Source organism: Macaca mulatta, chromosome 10 (genome assembly GCF_049350105.2).
Source record: "Macaca mulatta isolate MMU2019108-1 chromosome 10, T2T-MMU8v2.0, whole genome shotgun sequence".
NCBI classification, from domain to species: domain Eukaryota; kingdom Metazoa; phylum Chordata; class Mammalia; order Primates; family Cercopithecidae; genus Macaca; species Macaca mulatta.
This window is the reverse complement of record NC_133415.1, coordinates 59391499-59406097: the sequence shown is the minus strand read 5'-3', so window position 1 is coordinate 59406097 and position 14599 is coordinate 59391499. Positions and strand designations below refer to the sequence as shown.

The window sequence follows — 14599 nt, the reverse complement described above, 5'->3', positions numbered from 1 at the left end:
GGGCCAGAAGGAAAGTAAACAACGAGATATTCATACAAGGGACTGCCACACAGCAACCAAAAGAAATGAACCATGCTACACACAATGACAGTGAATCCCACAGATACCAGCAGGGCAAGAGGTCAGAAACAAGAGATAACACACTATATTATACCACTGATATGAGGCGAAGGTCAGGAAATCCTACACGTTAGGGAGAGGCTTTAGAATAGTGGTTACCCTGTGGCAAGGGGGTGCTGTGGACTAGGAAGAGATATGACTGGTTCCCAGGGGACTGTGTGCTCTATGTCTCAAGCAGGTGGTAGCTACATGGAGTGGCAGTTATGTGGGGTGGTAGTTGGGGGGGTGGTAGTTATTCAAGGTGGTAATTACACAGAATGGTAGTTACATGGGGTGGTAGTTACATGGGTTGGTAGTTATTCAAGGTGGTAGTTGCAGGGTCATAGTTACATGAGATGGTAGTTGTTTGAGGTGTAGTTACATGGGGTGGTAGATCTTTGGGGTGGTAGTTACAGCGGTTAGTAAATATACAAGGTGGTTGTTACATGTGGTGGTAGTTACATGGGATAGTAGTTACACAGAGTGATAGTTACATGAGGTGTTAGTTATTTGGGGTAGTGGTTACGTAGTTGGTAGTTACTTGGGGCGGTAGTTACATAAGTGGTAGTTACATGGCATGGTAGTTACATGGGGTGGTAGTTATTCAGGGTGGTAGATACATTGAGTGGCAGTTATGTGAGGTGGTAGTTTTTTGGGGTGGTAGTTACATGGAGTGGTAGCTATGTGAGGTGGTAGTTATTTGGGGTGGTAGTTACACAGGGTAGTAGTCACATGGGGTGGTAGTTATTTGGGTTGGTAGTTGTTACATGGGGTGATAGTTATATGCAGTGGTAGTTGTCTAGGGTGGTAGTTACGTAACGTGGTAGTTATGTGGGATGGTATTTACACGGGGCGGTAGTAACATGGGGTGGCAGTTACAAGGGGTGGTAGTGTGAACCCAGAAAATCTGAGACAGGCCTCAGTTAATTTAAAAGGTTTATTTTGCCAAGGCTGAGGATGCGCACCTGTGACACAGCCCCAGGAGGTCCTAATGATCTGTGCCTAAAGTGGTCAGAGCACAGTTTGGTTTTACATATTCTAGGGAGACATGAGACATCAATTAATATATGCAAGATGAACACTGGTTCAGTCTGGAAAGGCGGGGCGACTCGGAGCAAAGACGGGAAGACTCAAAGTGGGGAGTGGGCTCCCAGGTCGTAGGTAGATAAGAGACAAATGGTTGCATTCTTTTGAGTTTCTGATTAGGCTCTTCAAAGGAAGCAATCAGATGAGCATTTATCTCAGTGGAGCGGAGGGGCGACTTTGAATAGAATGGGAGGCAGGTTGGCTCTAAGCAGTTCCCAGCTTGACTTCCCTTTAGCTTAGTGATTTGAAGGCCCCCAGAATCATTTTTCCTTTCACTGTAGTTACAGGGGGTAGTAATTACAAGGGGTGGTAGCTACATGGGATGGTAATAACTCAGGATGCTGGTTACATGGGGTGGTAGTTACATAGGGTGGTAGTTGTCAGAGTCGTAATTATATGAATTGGTAGTTATTCAGGGTGATAATTACAATGGGTAGTAATTATGCAGGATGTTAGTTACGTGGGGTGGTGGTTATTGTGGGTAGTACTTACACAGGGTGGTAGTTATTCGGGGTGGTAGTGACACAGGGTGGTTATTCTGGGTGGTACTTATTCAAGGTGGTAGTTACACTGGGCTATAGTTAGAAGGGTTGGTGATTATTTGAGGTGGTAGTGACACAGGGTGGTAGGTAGTTATTCTGGGTGATAGTGACACAGGATGGTAGCTAGGTGGGTTGGTGGTTATACAGGGTGGTAGTTATTAGGAGTGGTAGTCACACGGGTGGTGGTTATAGGAGTGATAGTGACACAGGGTGGTGGATATGCGGGGTGGTAGTCACACAGGGTGGTAGTTATTCAAGGTGGTAGTTATTTGGGGTGGTAGTGATGTAGGGTGGTAGTTAGGTGGGTTATTCAAGGTGGTGGTTACACAGGGTGGTAGTCACATGAGGTGGTGATTATTGCATGGTACTCACATGGGGTGGTGGATATACGGGTGGTAGTCACATGGGGTGGTAGTTATCTGAGGTGGTAGTTATTTGGGATGGTAGTTACACAGGATGGTAGTTAGGTGGGCTGGTGGTTATACAGGGTGGTAGTTATTTGGGGTGCTACTCACACGGGGTGGTGATTATAGGGGTGGTACTCACATGGGGTGGTGGATATGTGGGGTGGTAGTCACACGGAGAGTGGTAGTTACTCGAGGTGGTATTCGGAGTGGTAGTGACACAGGATGGTAGTTAGGCGGGTTGGTGTTTATTCGGGGTGGTAGTCAGTTATGGGGGTGGTACTCACACAGGGTGGTGGCCATGCAGGGTGGCAGGCGGGGTGGCAGTCACACAGGGTGGTAATCAGTTATTGGGGTGGTAGTCGGTTATTGGGGTGGTGGCTATGCGGAGTGGCAGTCACATGGGGTGGTAGTCAGTTATTGGACTGGTAGTTATTTGGGGTGGTGACTATACGAGGTGGCAGGTGGGGTGGCAGTCACATGAAGTGGTAATCAGTTATTGGGGTAGTAGTCGGTTATTGGTGTGGTGGCTATGTGGGGTGGCAGTCACATGGGGTGGTAGTCAGTTATTGGACTGGTAGTTATTTGGGGTGGTGACTATGCGAGGTGGCAGGTGGGGTGGCAGTCACACGAGGTGGTAGTTATTGGGGTGGTGGCAGGCGAGGTGGCAGGCAGAGTGACAGTCACACGAGGTGGTAGTCAGTTATTGGGGTGGTGACTATGCGGGGTGGCAGTCACATGGGGTTGTAGTTGGTTACTGGGGTGGTGGCAGGCGGGGTGGTGGTTGTGCAGGGTGGTAGTTATTGGGGTGGTGACTATGCGGGGTGGCTGGCAGGGTGGCAGTCACATGGGGTGGTAGTCAGTTACTGGGGTGGTGGCTATGCAGGGTGGCAGGAGGGGTGGCGGTCACATGGGGTAGTAGTTATTGGGGTGATGACTATGCGGGGTGGCTGGCGGGGTGGCAGTCACATAGGGTGGTAGTCAGTTACTGGGGTGGTGGCTATGCGGGGTGGCAGGCTGGGTGGCGGTGGCGCGGGTGCAGCTCTCCAGTTCTGTGCACTTTGTCATTCCCACTGGTGCGCTTGTAAATGTTTAACAAGCAGCTATCTGGGCAGGAAAGCTCTAGTTTGCAGTGTCTGCCCCTTCTGAGGTGTGACTCCTCTCACCCGTGGCTGCTTCCAGGCTGCACATGTGAGGTCCATGAACACAGTTAGGGAGGGCCGTGGATCCACCTCACCTCGCGAGTACAGATGCAGTCAAATGTCAATGAACCGGAAGTGACAAGTTTGAGTACTTTCCCTTCATTTTAATACAATTCATTTAATTGTAAGTTTTTAACATTTAATTTTTAATGATGCCTGTGTTAACTGGCTCCCAAGACCCCTGAAAATTTAGCACTTAGGTTTCAGGAGCTGGAGCAAGCTGGCTCCAGCATCCACTGGTGATATCTCAAGGCAATTACTTAAGAAACAGAATTTTTCCTGCTTAAGAGTTGAAGGAACAAAGGCAAGTGCAGAGTGAAGAAATGAGCAGGTGACCAGCTCTTGTGAGGAAAGGAGAGGAAGAGAGTGCCCTGAAGAATCTGAGCACTGGAGTGGACACGGGGGTCTCAATGCCACACCTGGTTCGCACCTGGTTGAACTGTGTCTGCCCGCTGCCGGCTTGAGCTCGCGGGCCTGCACAGCCAGAGGCACGCACCCCTCAGAGCTGCCTGAGACGGGGGTACGTCCCTCCAACCAGTTACCCAGCCCCGCGGGCCTACCATGCTGAATCAATACTGGTATCGAGTTTACTAATTATGTATAGCAATAATAAGGACAAAACATTCATCGATAGCAGCAGTTCACCCAGAATTTTTTATACATACACAGTATCAAGAATTCTGCTTTACTGTGTCAGAAATTTTAACCCAGTATTTTTGAAATCCAAAGAGCATCTTTCAGACAGGCCTTTGAAGTGGGAAACAACATAAAAATCCCCTGTAAAGCACAGGTGCCAAGGTTAGTATCAGAGACATGGCAGAAGATGATTCCATTCCTCCAGGTGGTGGTTGCCTTCGGGATGTGGCTGCTGTGGCTGTTGATACTGGCAGAGGCTGTGCTCTGAGGAGTCCAGGAGGCCCCTTTGAGGGCTCAATCGATTGGAAATACCCCCAGCATGGATGGCCCAAAAATGGCAGCATGGAAACCAATGCCCTTGGTAGAGGAGGTCTGGCTGAGCCAGAGATTCATGTTCCCGAGGAAGCCCCGCGGCTCACAGGAGCTGATTCTCCATATCACCCCACTGTGCCACCCTCCACTGGGCCTACTGCCCCACCCGCCGCCTCCCTCATCTCGCAGACGTGGCAAGCATAATACAGCCTCTTTTCCGCTGCTCATCTTCTTAAGAGAGGACTTCTTCCCTGCAACATGACTGTTTAATGACTGTCTACAGGAGAGAAACAGCATCACGGCTGGGTAGGGCTGAACTTCGGGGGAGTCCGGGCATTTGGTGGAATTCTGCACGTTATCCTGTGTGCAGGCAGTGGGTACCAGGGTTTGGAATACAGGGATTTTCCTGTCTGTGATAAAATACCTCTGACTCTGCAGGAAAGCAGGCACACTTCACTCAATCAACATACTAAAAAGTATAGGCTCTGACCAGGAAAATTAAGCCTCTTTACTCTGAGTAGCCGTCCTCCTAGTCAGCTCCCAAAGGCAGGCACCGGCTTGCTCTGAAGGCAGCAGATAAACAGACAGTACATTTGGGTACTATCCGAAAGATAACTGGCCATTTGCTTAATGCTCTCAATTTCTATTTCTGGCTCATGGATGTTTTCTCTCATTTTTTCTCGGCTGAGAACCCAACAAGGGCTCCACACTGAGCTTCAGTAGGGCAGGGCACTGAAGCCATTTCCACCCAACACCAGCCAGCCAGGGGGAGCTGCCTGCAGCACTGTAAGGAGGGATTGGGGGCTGGCCACAAATATGGCCTCAGTCTACCCTCAAACCCCCTCCCAGCATCCTGTCCATTGTTGTTGCCACCCTCAGACCCTTAGAGGACCACTTGAGGTCACTGCAAGCATGATGATGGCCCAGACACTTCCAAGACAGGCTGAATCAGAATATCTGAGCAACTGTGACACAGAAACCTGCATTGTAACAAACCCTGGATAGATCTGAAGTTTGAGGGCCACTGGGCACCCCACTAGAATGCAAGCTTCCAGAAGGGAGGGACTTCGCTTTGTTCATTGCTATCTCCTCAGCACCTCGGGGATAGCAATTAAACATTTTCAACAATTAAACACTTCTGGAAGGCACCTCTCCAGGGGAGAGTTCCCTAACCTTAACCATGAAGGGCCGCTGATCAGGTTAGAGTTGGCAATGTGACACTCATCCTCCCACTCCCCAGTCCTGCTCAGGGCAGACATCACCAATCAATTACAGCAGTCTTAATGCCTACAGCCCGAACACCACCACCCTGCATTCCAGGCTGCCACAGCAAACCCAGCAAAGTCAGTTTTGAGAGAGCTCATCCTTGCCGTCTGGGAGTCACCGTCTTCCTGATCCTTCCCAGTTCGGAGACCCTGTGGACATTGTGATGAGGCTTCCAAACTGGCCCCACCACATGGGGACACCTGCCAGTGGGCGTCTTGATGCTGCTCTGAGGAGGGCAGGGCCTGGGCCTTCCCTGTGAGAAGGAGGCTTTCTGGTCATCACAACAGAACGCAAACAGTGAGGGGCGAAGCCTGTGGCCCCAGAGAGCCACTTGCCTGGCCTTAGGAGGCCTCCACGTTCCCATGAGTTTACATCACGGAGAATGAGAATCTCTGGCCACATATTTAAAGTGGAAAGCACAAATGATTATCGTGGGCATTTGCTCAACATGATTTACCAGCCCCGGCCTATTTTGTGCCTGCCAGGCGCTGTTCTAGAAGCTGGGGACACAGGGTGAAGGTGGTAGGAAAGCTGCAGCCTACAGAGGAGCAATGCACTCAACAGACTTCTCCCTGAGCCACAGGGACCTCATCGGTGAGCCCGGCAAGGATGCCATCCATTGGCCTCTGTCGGCCATGGAACTCACGAATTATTTATATTTTTTCTTAGAATTGTAACTGCATTCTTAATAGTAACTCACATGAGGAGGAAAATATTCTAGACTTTGCTTTAACATCTGATTCTCCCTTTAACCTGTCCCATGAAAACTGAGCCTGTTATTGGATTCTCCAGACTGTTTTCTTCATGGGAAATGGGGATAAGAATTTCTGCCTGCTGGGGAACCGAGCACAATATAACTATGAAAATGCTAAAAATATACCGTGCTTCCCAAAGGAGTTGAGATCACCTAAAACAAATGACATAACCACAGTATAGTCAGAAAGCAGAACTAGAGTGTGGAAAATCAGGACCTGGGGAAGAAAGACAGAGACACTAATGAGCTTTAAGAGGTTGAGCAGCAAAACCCAAACATCCTTGACATCAAGTGATGTCCAATTAATGAAAAGAGGGAGATCCTGACAATATACCCGACACAGAAAGTTCTTTTTCCTTCCAAAAGATAGGTTTGGCATAAGAGGAACATATTTCACAGAGTTTATGAAGGATAATTTGTCTCCAGAAGTTTCTGCATGTGCTCAGCCCTCTGTGGCAGCAAATAGCAGTTGGAATATTTGTAATTCTCTGCAGAGATCTTCAGAAGACTCAGCCCTCTGTAGTATGAACTGTGAATAGTGATAGAGAGAGATTCTGTTTGTCAAAACCAACCAAGGGCAGGGACTAGCCCCAGATGAGCTGGTGTGGAGGTGCAGAGAAATGGAGTTTCACTGTGGCCATCAGAGGGATTTCTATTTCAGAAGTACTTAGAAGAAGAATTCAATCTAGGTCAGAGGGCAGACTCTGGAGAGGGGCTTTCTGGAGAGGTGGGGGAAGGGCAAAGACTTTGTTCAGGGACCCATGAGTACCAGCAGTGCTTTCTCCCACCTCCCCTTCCAGGTCTGGGGTTTGCTTTTAGAACAGGCAGGACCAGAAGCAGGTAGACATCCAACATTCCCATACACAGCCACGTAACGTGGTCAACAGCACTGTCCTGCTGAGCCGCCCCCGCCCCCATGTGCTGGGCTTTGGGATGTCCCTACCATGGGCACATCCCGTCAGTCCGCTCAGGTGGGCCACTGACCAAACTGCTGGCCTGCTCTCTTCAGAAGTGTCCAGGCAACGAAGGACAGTGAAGGCTGAGAAGGCACACTCCAGAGGCAACATGGACAGAGCCGCACGGCAAGCAAAGGTAATACTCCAGGCACGCAGGGCTCCCAGACAGGGGAGAAAGGCTGATCATTGGCATCTCTGAGAAAACTGACAAAGAATGATTAAATGGTAGTATTAACACTAAGTTTCCTGAGTTTTGATCATTATACTGTGACTATGTGATAGGAAGGGCTCTTGCTCTCAGGCCATATTGTGAAATATTTAGGAATAAATAGCATGAGGACTCCAACTCTCTCTCAAGTGCATCAGAAAAAAAATGACATTAGCTACGCACACAGAAAGTGATGCTGGGCTGGAATGCACATGGTGGGTGAATGAAGCTAAAGGGTATAGAGGTAAATTGTCTTAAACTTACCGAAAAGTTGCAGATTTAGGACAAAGAGCTCCTACACTCTCTTTACCCTCATTCTCCAGTTGTGTACTTTTTGCCCCACCATTTTCTGTGTGCACATATGTAGTATTATTTCACATACAATTCTTATTTGTCAATTATATCTCAATAAAACTGGAAAAAATTGTTGAGAAGGCAGATCTCATGTGATCTCTTACCCCTCTCCCCAAAAAAATGACAGAGAAACTACAGCCCTCACCCAGGCACAGGGTGCTCTAGGCTCACCAGACGCTCTGGCAGAGAAGCACACCACCAAAGTACAGGCAGGAAGGGCCGAGTCAGGCAGGCCCAATTCCTTCCCAACACTCCCCAGCCTAATAACTCAGCCTGACTCCCTGGGGAGGAAGGAAGACACCAGTGTGTTACTTCCGAGAAGAAAAAGTCACGAGGGAGGGAGAAAGGCCATGACGATGTCTGCAGCCATCACCAAGGCTCCATTTCTAACAGACAGCTCTGTCTCCGCCAGCTGGCACATCGGTGGCTCTCTATAGCCTAGAGCCAAGCTGTCTGAGGTCTCTCCTTATCTCCTTAGGAATGCATGCTTTACAGTGAGATGACCAAGTCTAATCCTTAGCTTTAATCAAGTTCATCCAGTGCCCCAGGGGATAGGGACAGCGTGGGAACCATTTAAATCACACAGGCTGCTGTCCCTTGGAGAGAGTGGGGATGGGGGAATGGGTTCATTCACGAAGGTAATGCTTTCCCGCTTCATCCATGCTGCTGCAAATAGAAACCATCATGTATATAGGCCACATATTCCTTATTCACCGTGAAATAAGCCAGACACAGAAAGACAAGTATCACATGATCTCATTACACGTGCAATCTAAACAGACTGAACTCACAGAATGGAGGAGAATGGCGGTTAGCAGGGGCTGGGCTGAGGCGGCGGAGGCGGAAAGGGGAGCTGTTGGTCAAAAGGTACAAAGTCAACAGTTAAGCGGGAGGAATGGGTTTCACTGACCTAGTGCACAGACAGGTAATCTTAGCGAATAAAAATGTATTACACATTTTTAAATTGCTAAAAGAGTAGATTTTAAACGTTCTCAACACACACACACAATACTCATGTGAGGAGGTGGCTCCGCTAAGGCACCCGCAAGCACATGCACACCTCGCCATAGCACACGCCCCACAAACTTACACGATTACTATTTTCCCACTTACTTTTTAAAAAGAGAGGAGAGGGCTTATGATCCTGATAGCATGCACATTTTGTGATTCTGAATGTGATTATACTGATGAAGCATAAAGCACTGTTTACTCCGTAATAATCCACACACGCCTTGTCCCTTGGACACCCCAGTGGTATGGGTGAAAAAGGCCCTGAGCACCCAGGCCCATCCAGACTTGCCTCTTGTGGTAAGGGTCATGGCTTATCTTCCCAGGAAGCAATGCCACAGCATCCAAAAGTTCGTTAGCGAACAGCAAACGATGCTGAGTCAGGGAGGTAGGGGACTCCTCCTTCTGAAATGAATAAAAGACTTCCTGCAATTGCTGTGCTTCAAACGTCAGGTACTGTCTCTGTTTACCAAGGTGCTTAAAGATTGCTCATTTTCTCCAAGTTTCTAATAGCATAAATTATCTTACTGCTCTAAATAAAGAGATTATAATGTATTATTTTAGATTTTCAGCAACCACATGCATTTAGCAGTTACACATATTAGTGCTGCCAAGTGACTTTGAAAGATAAATACTGGTGGTTAGAATAATGCCACGCTCGCACTTGTTTTATTAAACAGAAATCCAGATCGCAATGGCTCTATTCCAGTCCTCTACTCCCTGAGTGTCCAATTAACTAGAAAAATACACTTTTCCTCATTTAAATAGAGTCTGCTCCATATTAATTCCAAGGGGGTATACATTGGTCACTATTTTCAAATCCTGTAATAAATATGGTGGAGCCGCTGTTTCTGCTGGTGCCCTGGTGACTCCCCAGGCTCATGGCTCCCAGCGCTGCGCAGGCCTCCTGCAGCCCCTGGAGAATCTGCCTGAGGGCTTTCCCAGCAATGTGGGGTCGGGACACAAGTAGCCCTTAGCTGATTACAAGTGGGAATTGGAGGGTGAACAGCCCCACTTCCTGCCCCTTGGGCTGGGAGGACCCTGGGGTATTATCTACCCCTCTCCCCATGGCTGAACCCTAGCTGCCCACAGCTTTGTCCTGGCTCCTTCCCACTCCCCCTACCCTCAGGAAGGTTGGAGCGTCCTGAGATCAGCTCCCAGAAGAGCTACTGAGAGGTGACAATGTGCTAGCAACCCTCACTCTCAGCGCCTCCTCGGCCTCGGCGTCCACTCTGGCGGCGCTTGAGGAGCCCTTCAGCCCGCCACGGCACCTTGGGAGCCCCTCTCTGGGATGGCTGAGGCCGGAGCCGCCTCCCTCTGCTTGCGGGGTGATAGGGATGGAGAAGCGCGAGAGGGAACCGGGGCTACGCGGCGATTGCGGGCCAGTGCGAGTTCCGGCACGGCAGGCGCGGGCGCGGGCTCCGCGGTCCCCGCACACCGAGCGGCCGGCCGATGCCGCCGGCCCAGGACAGTGAGGGGTTTAGCACCCGGGCCAGCAGCTGCGGAGGTTGCGCCGGGTCCCCCAGCAGTGCCGGCCCGCCGGCGCTGCACTCAAAACTTCTCGCCGGGTTTAGCTGCCTCCCAGCGGAGTAGGGCTCGAGACCTGCAGCCCGCCATGTCTGAGCTCCCTCTCTGCGGTGGGCTCCCTCCTCGGCCCAAGCCTCCCCGACGGGCGCCGCCCCCTGCTCCGTGGCGCCTGGTCCCACCGACAGCCCGAGAGCTGAGGAGTGCAGGCTCGGCTCAGGACTGGCGGGTAGCTCCGCCTGCAGTCCCGGTGCAGGATCCACCAGGTGAAGCCAGCTGGGCTCCTGAGCCGGATGCGGACTTGGAGAACTTTTATATCTAGCGGGAGGATTAGATGTGCACCAATCAGCACTCTGTATCTAGCTAATCTTGTGGGGACTTGGAGAAATTTTATGTCTAGCTAGAGGATGGTAAATACACCAATCAGTACTCTGTGTCTAGCTCAAGGATGGTAAATACACCAATCAGTACTCTGTGTCTAGCTCAAGGTTTGTAAATACACCAATTGGTACTCTGTATCTAGCTAACCTAGTGGGGACTTGGAGAACTTTTCTGTCTAGCACTCTGTCTAGCTCAAGGATTGTAAACGCACCAATCAGCACTCTGTCAAAATGGACCAATCAGCTCTCTGTAAAATAGACCAATCAGCTCTCTGTAAAATGGACCAATCAGCAGGATGTGGGTGGGGTCAGATAAGGGAATAAAAGCCGCCGCTTGGCTCACTTTCAAGACCGTGGAGGGTTTGTTCTTTCAGCTTTTGGGTGCATGTTGCCTTTTTGGGCTGTAATACTCACTATGAAGGTCTGCAGCTTCATTCCTGACAGCAAGACCACGAACTCACCAGAAGGAGAAAGCACCAGACACATCTGAATGTCTGAAGAAACAAGGTAGGACACACCATCTTGAAGAATTCTAACACTCACCGCGAGGGTTTGCGGCTTCATTCTTGAAATCGGTGAGACCAAAAACCCACCAATTCTGGACACATTACAATTCTCCAACCTTGTTACCCACTTTTGTGGGAGACTCACCTGAGTTATCCACCAATTCCCCAAAAACGATCTTTGTTTTTTTGTAGTCAGCAGGCAAAGAGGAGGCTCCCAGTGTGGGGGAAAGGAGGAAGAAGAGAGCACAGGGTTTTGAGTCCTGAAGGTAGAAGCAAATCTTTCCACGGGAGCAGGAAGGAGGGAGCTGCCATGCGCAGGGCTGGGATTCCCGGGTCCCTGGAGCTGCAGAACTTTGTGTCGTGGGCCAGGAGCTGCTCTCGAGGGTGAGTAGACAACTGACAAGTCTCAGTAGAAGCCTTGAGAAACTTACCGCTTCTCTTCCAACTTTTTTTTCCAGGCTTTCAGCAAATACCTCCCGCGCAGACACTTCTGGCAGCCAGGGCCTGTGTAGGACAAACAGTGGTGGATGAGGCAATACCGCCCTCTTTGTGGGGGTAATGAGGTCTTTGCCCCCACCCTTGCTCTCCTTGAAGCCCATCATCACTCCCTGGACAGAGGCAGCATGGAGTGAGGGTGCTCTGCAACCGGGCTCCTGGGCTTGCTACACCAGCCTGCTCAGCAGGTGCTTCTCACCTGCCTCCTGTTCAGAGCCCCAGGATCACGCGGTTGGTCCTGGGAAGACTCCCACCAAGAGGCAGGGTAGTACCGTCCAGCCAAGATAGAGAAGGGTCCTCAGCCAGAGAGCCGGGCAGAGGCCTTGTCCTCGCTGAGGCTGCCTCAGCAGCTGGCTCCGACATAAGGATTTGGTTTATCTGAGAGGGGATTCCCGGAAGGACCTGAAGGGGAGTGAGGAAGGAAGGGAAGTGTCGCAAGGAGGGGGACCAAAGTTAAAACCCAGGAGCAGGAAATCAGTAACACCAAAACCAGTGGGAGAGCGAGTCTGGGGTGGTCACCTTTGGGAGACTTGAGGTCTGTGTCTCAGAGTCTGTGCCTCCAAGTGTCCTTTCCAGAGAGCCAGGCACCCGGGCTGGATCCAGCAGCTCCAGTAGGTCTGCAGCTGTGGGCAGCTTCCCGGGGCCTGACTTTCCAGCCTTTCAGGAGAAGAACCTTGAGAAGGAGCAGATGGTAAGAGGCGATGGGCACGTGCCAGACCCGCAGCGCTGTGGATGTGGGGACAGACACCTTAGGTCTGGAGTGCGGGTGCATGTGCACTACACTGGCCCTCCCGGCCCCAGAAGTGAGATTAGGAAGCGAGAACCTCAGGGAACTGAGGGTGTCCCTGCATCCCTTTTCCTGCCTGTAGGGTCAATGCGGGGTGAACTGCATGGACCATCATTGCTTTCTACAGTAGCATCGGGGCTTAGGGATTCACCCATCAGTAGGAAATCAAGCATCAGCTGTGTGCCAGGAAGCCAGGGTGCTGTGGTCTGCATGTTTGTGTGTCTATGTCCCTCCAAATCCAGGTGCTGAAAACTAATCACCAAAGTTATGGTATGAGGAGGTGGGGCCTTTAGCAGGTACTTAGATCATGATGGGGAGACCTCATGAGTGGCACTGGTGCTCTTATGAAAGAGCACTGAAGGGGCTGTTGGCCCTTTTTGGTGTTTCCACCATGTGAGGACACATGGAAGGCCTCATCCAGGAGGAACAGGCCCTCACCAGCCCCTGAATCTGCTGGTGCCTTGACCTGGGACTTCCCAGACTCCAAAACTGAGCAATATATGTTGCTGCTTATAAATCCCTCAGTCTCGGGTATTTCGATACAGCAGCAGGAGCAGATTAACACACAAGGAAAAGTCCCAGCGTCTGACTTTAGACAACTGACCTGGTCAGCAGTTCTCAAAGTGGGCTCCCAGGACCAACAAGGCATTACCTGGAAACTTCTTGGAAATGAAGCTCTCGGTCCCCACCTCCCAGATCTCTAAACTCCAAAGGAACTGCGACACCTGTTCACAGGCCCTCGGGGTACTCTGAGGCAAGCTGGCGTTGGAGAGCCACTGAACCAGGGAGATTGGGGAGGTCTTCATTAACTGTGGGAGGAAACCAAGGGGAGGGCAGGCTTGCTACTGAGGCAGCCTTTTCACATCGCTCCCCAGGAGATAACCCTGCCGCCCCAATGGTCGGTCGGACATGGAGACACTCACTGGGTGTTAAGGTGCCTAGGACAAGAACAAGAGAAGATTACATCTGAACACCGCACAGGGAAGGATTGAAGCAATCTCTTACACCTTGGGGAAGCGGAAAGAAGAACATTAAAAAGGACAGTAAAGCACGCATATAGCCCAAAACTTCAAAGACTGCTGAACATTTTCAAATAAAAAGTGAAAGCCTTTCTCTTGTTTTCTAGGCTCATTCACTTCTTAGATGTCCTTTTGAGAAAGTTCTGTGCATGTGCCAACATAGGTATTTTATAGAGTTAGTTATTTGTGATTGTTTTTACACTGTTCTGTGTTTTGTTATTCCCTTAAACATATGTCTTGGAAATATTTCTGTATTGGTAGAGAGAGGGTCATTTCATTCTTTGTGTGTGTTAATAACTTGTTACTGAATTGTACACATAAAGAAAAGTGAACAAATTGTAGTTTTACCATCTGTAGAATTGTCATAATCTAAGTAATCTGTTTTGTAATGATAGATTAATTTTTCTGTTCTGGTTTCATTTTTGCAACAATATTTGTAAGTGTTTCTTTTTCCTGGCTAACTTACGAGTACAGCCACGAGGTCAATTCCTGGCAGGGGCACTGCTAAGTCAAAGGGTAGCTGCATTTTTAACTTAGATGGATATGGCCCATTAACTTTCCAGGGCAGCCTTCTGCAACTTACACTCCTGTTGACAATTTACAAATGCGACCTTTTCCCTATGCTCACAGCAGGCACCAGTGCCATTGCATTTTTAATTTTTGTTACTTTGAAATTATATCTTTTTGTTATTTTTATGTGTTTCTGTAACTTTGAGAGAAATTGAGCAAGCCTGTTAAAAAATACATTTATTCACCAATTTCATTTATAGTCCTGTGGGCTTTTCAGTCGGGTTTGTAAATGTTTCTCTTACTGACTGATGAGCACTCTTTGTAAAATGTGTTGCTCAATGAAGCCTACAAGCCTTTTCCCAGTTGGGTTTCAAATATTTTCTTCAGTTAGTTATCCCCTTTTTCTTTAATTGTGGGTTTTTGTGTCCTCGATGATGATTTTTATTTCTAGTCAAATATCTCAACATTTCCCATTAAAGTTTTCAAATATATGTCCTGCTTACGCATTTCCCATTCGCAATTATAAATAAACTCACCTTTTAAACTTCAGA

At 49.4% G+C, this 14599-nt stretch overlaps 2 long non-coding RNA genes across 2 annotated transcripts; one reads left to right on the top strand and one right to left on the bottom strand.

Moving 5' to 3' along the window:
- Positions 1–3976: 3976 nt before the first annotated feature.
- LOC114670425 (uncharacterized) lies at positions 3977–11648 on the bottom strand. The gene is made up of 3 exons (XR_013399705.1): positions 11383–11648; positions 8611–9232; positions 3977–7461 (listed from the first exon to the last, which is right to left on the bottom strand). It is a non-coding gene; the product is annotated as an uncharacterized LOC114670425 (long non-coding RNA).
- Positions 11068–14597, top strand: LOC144332017 (uncharacterized). Its single transcript, XR_013399704.1, has 3 exons — positions 11068–11306; positions 11430–13273; positions 13395–14597. It is a non-coding gene; the product is annotated as an uncharacterized LOC144332017 (long non-coding RNA).
- The last annotated feature ends 2 nt before the right edge of the window (positions 14598–14599 follow it).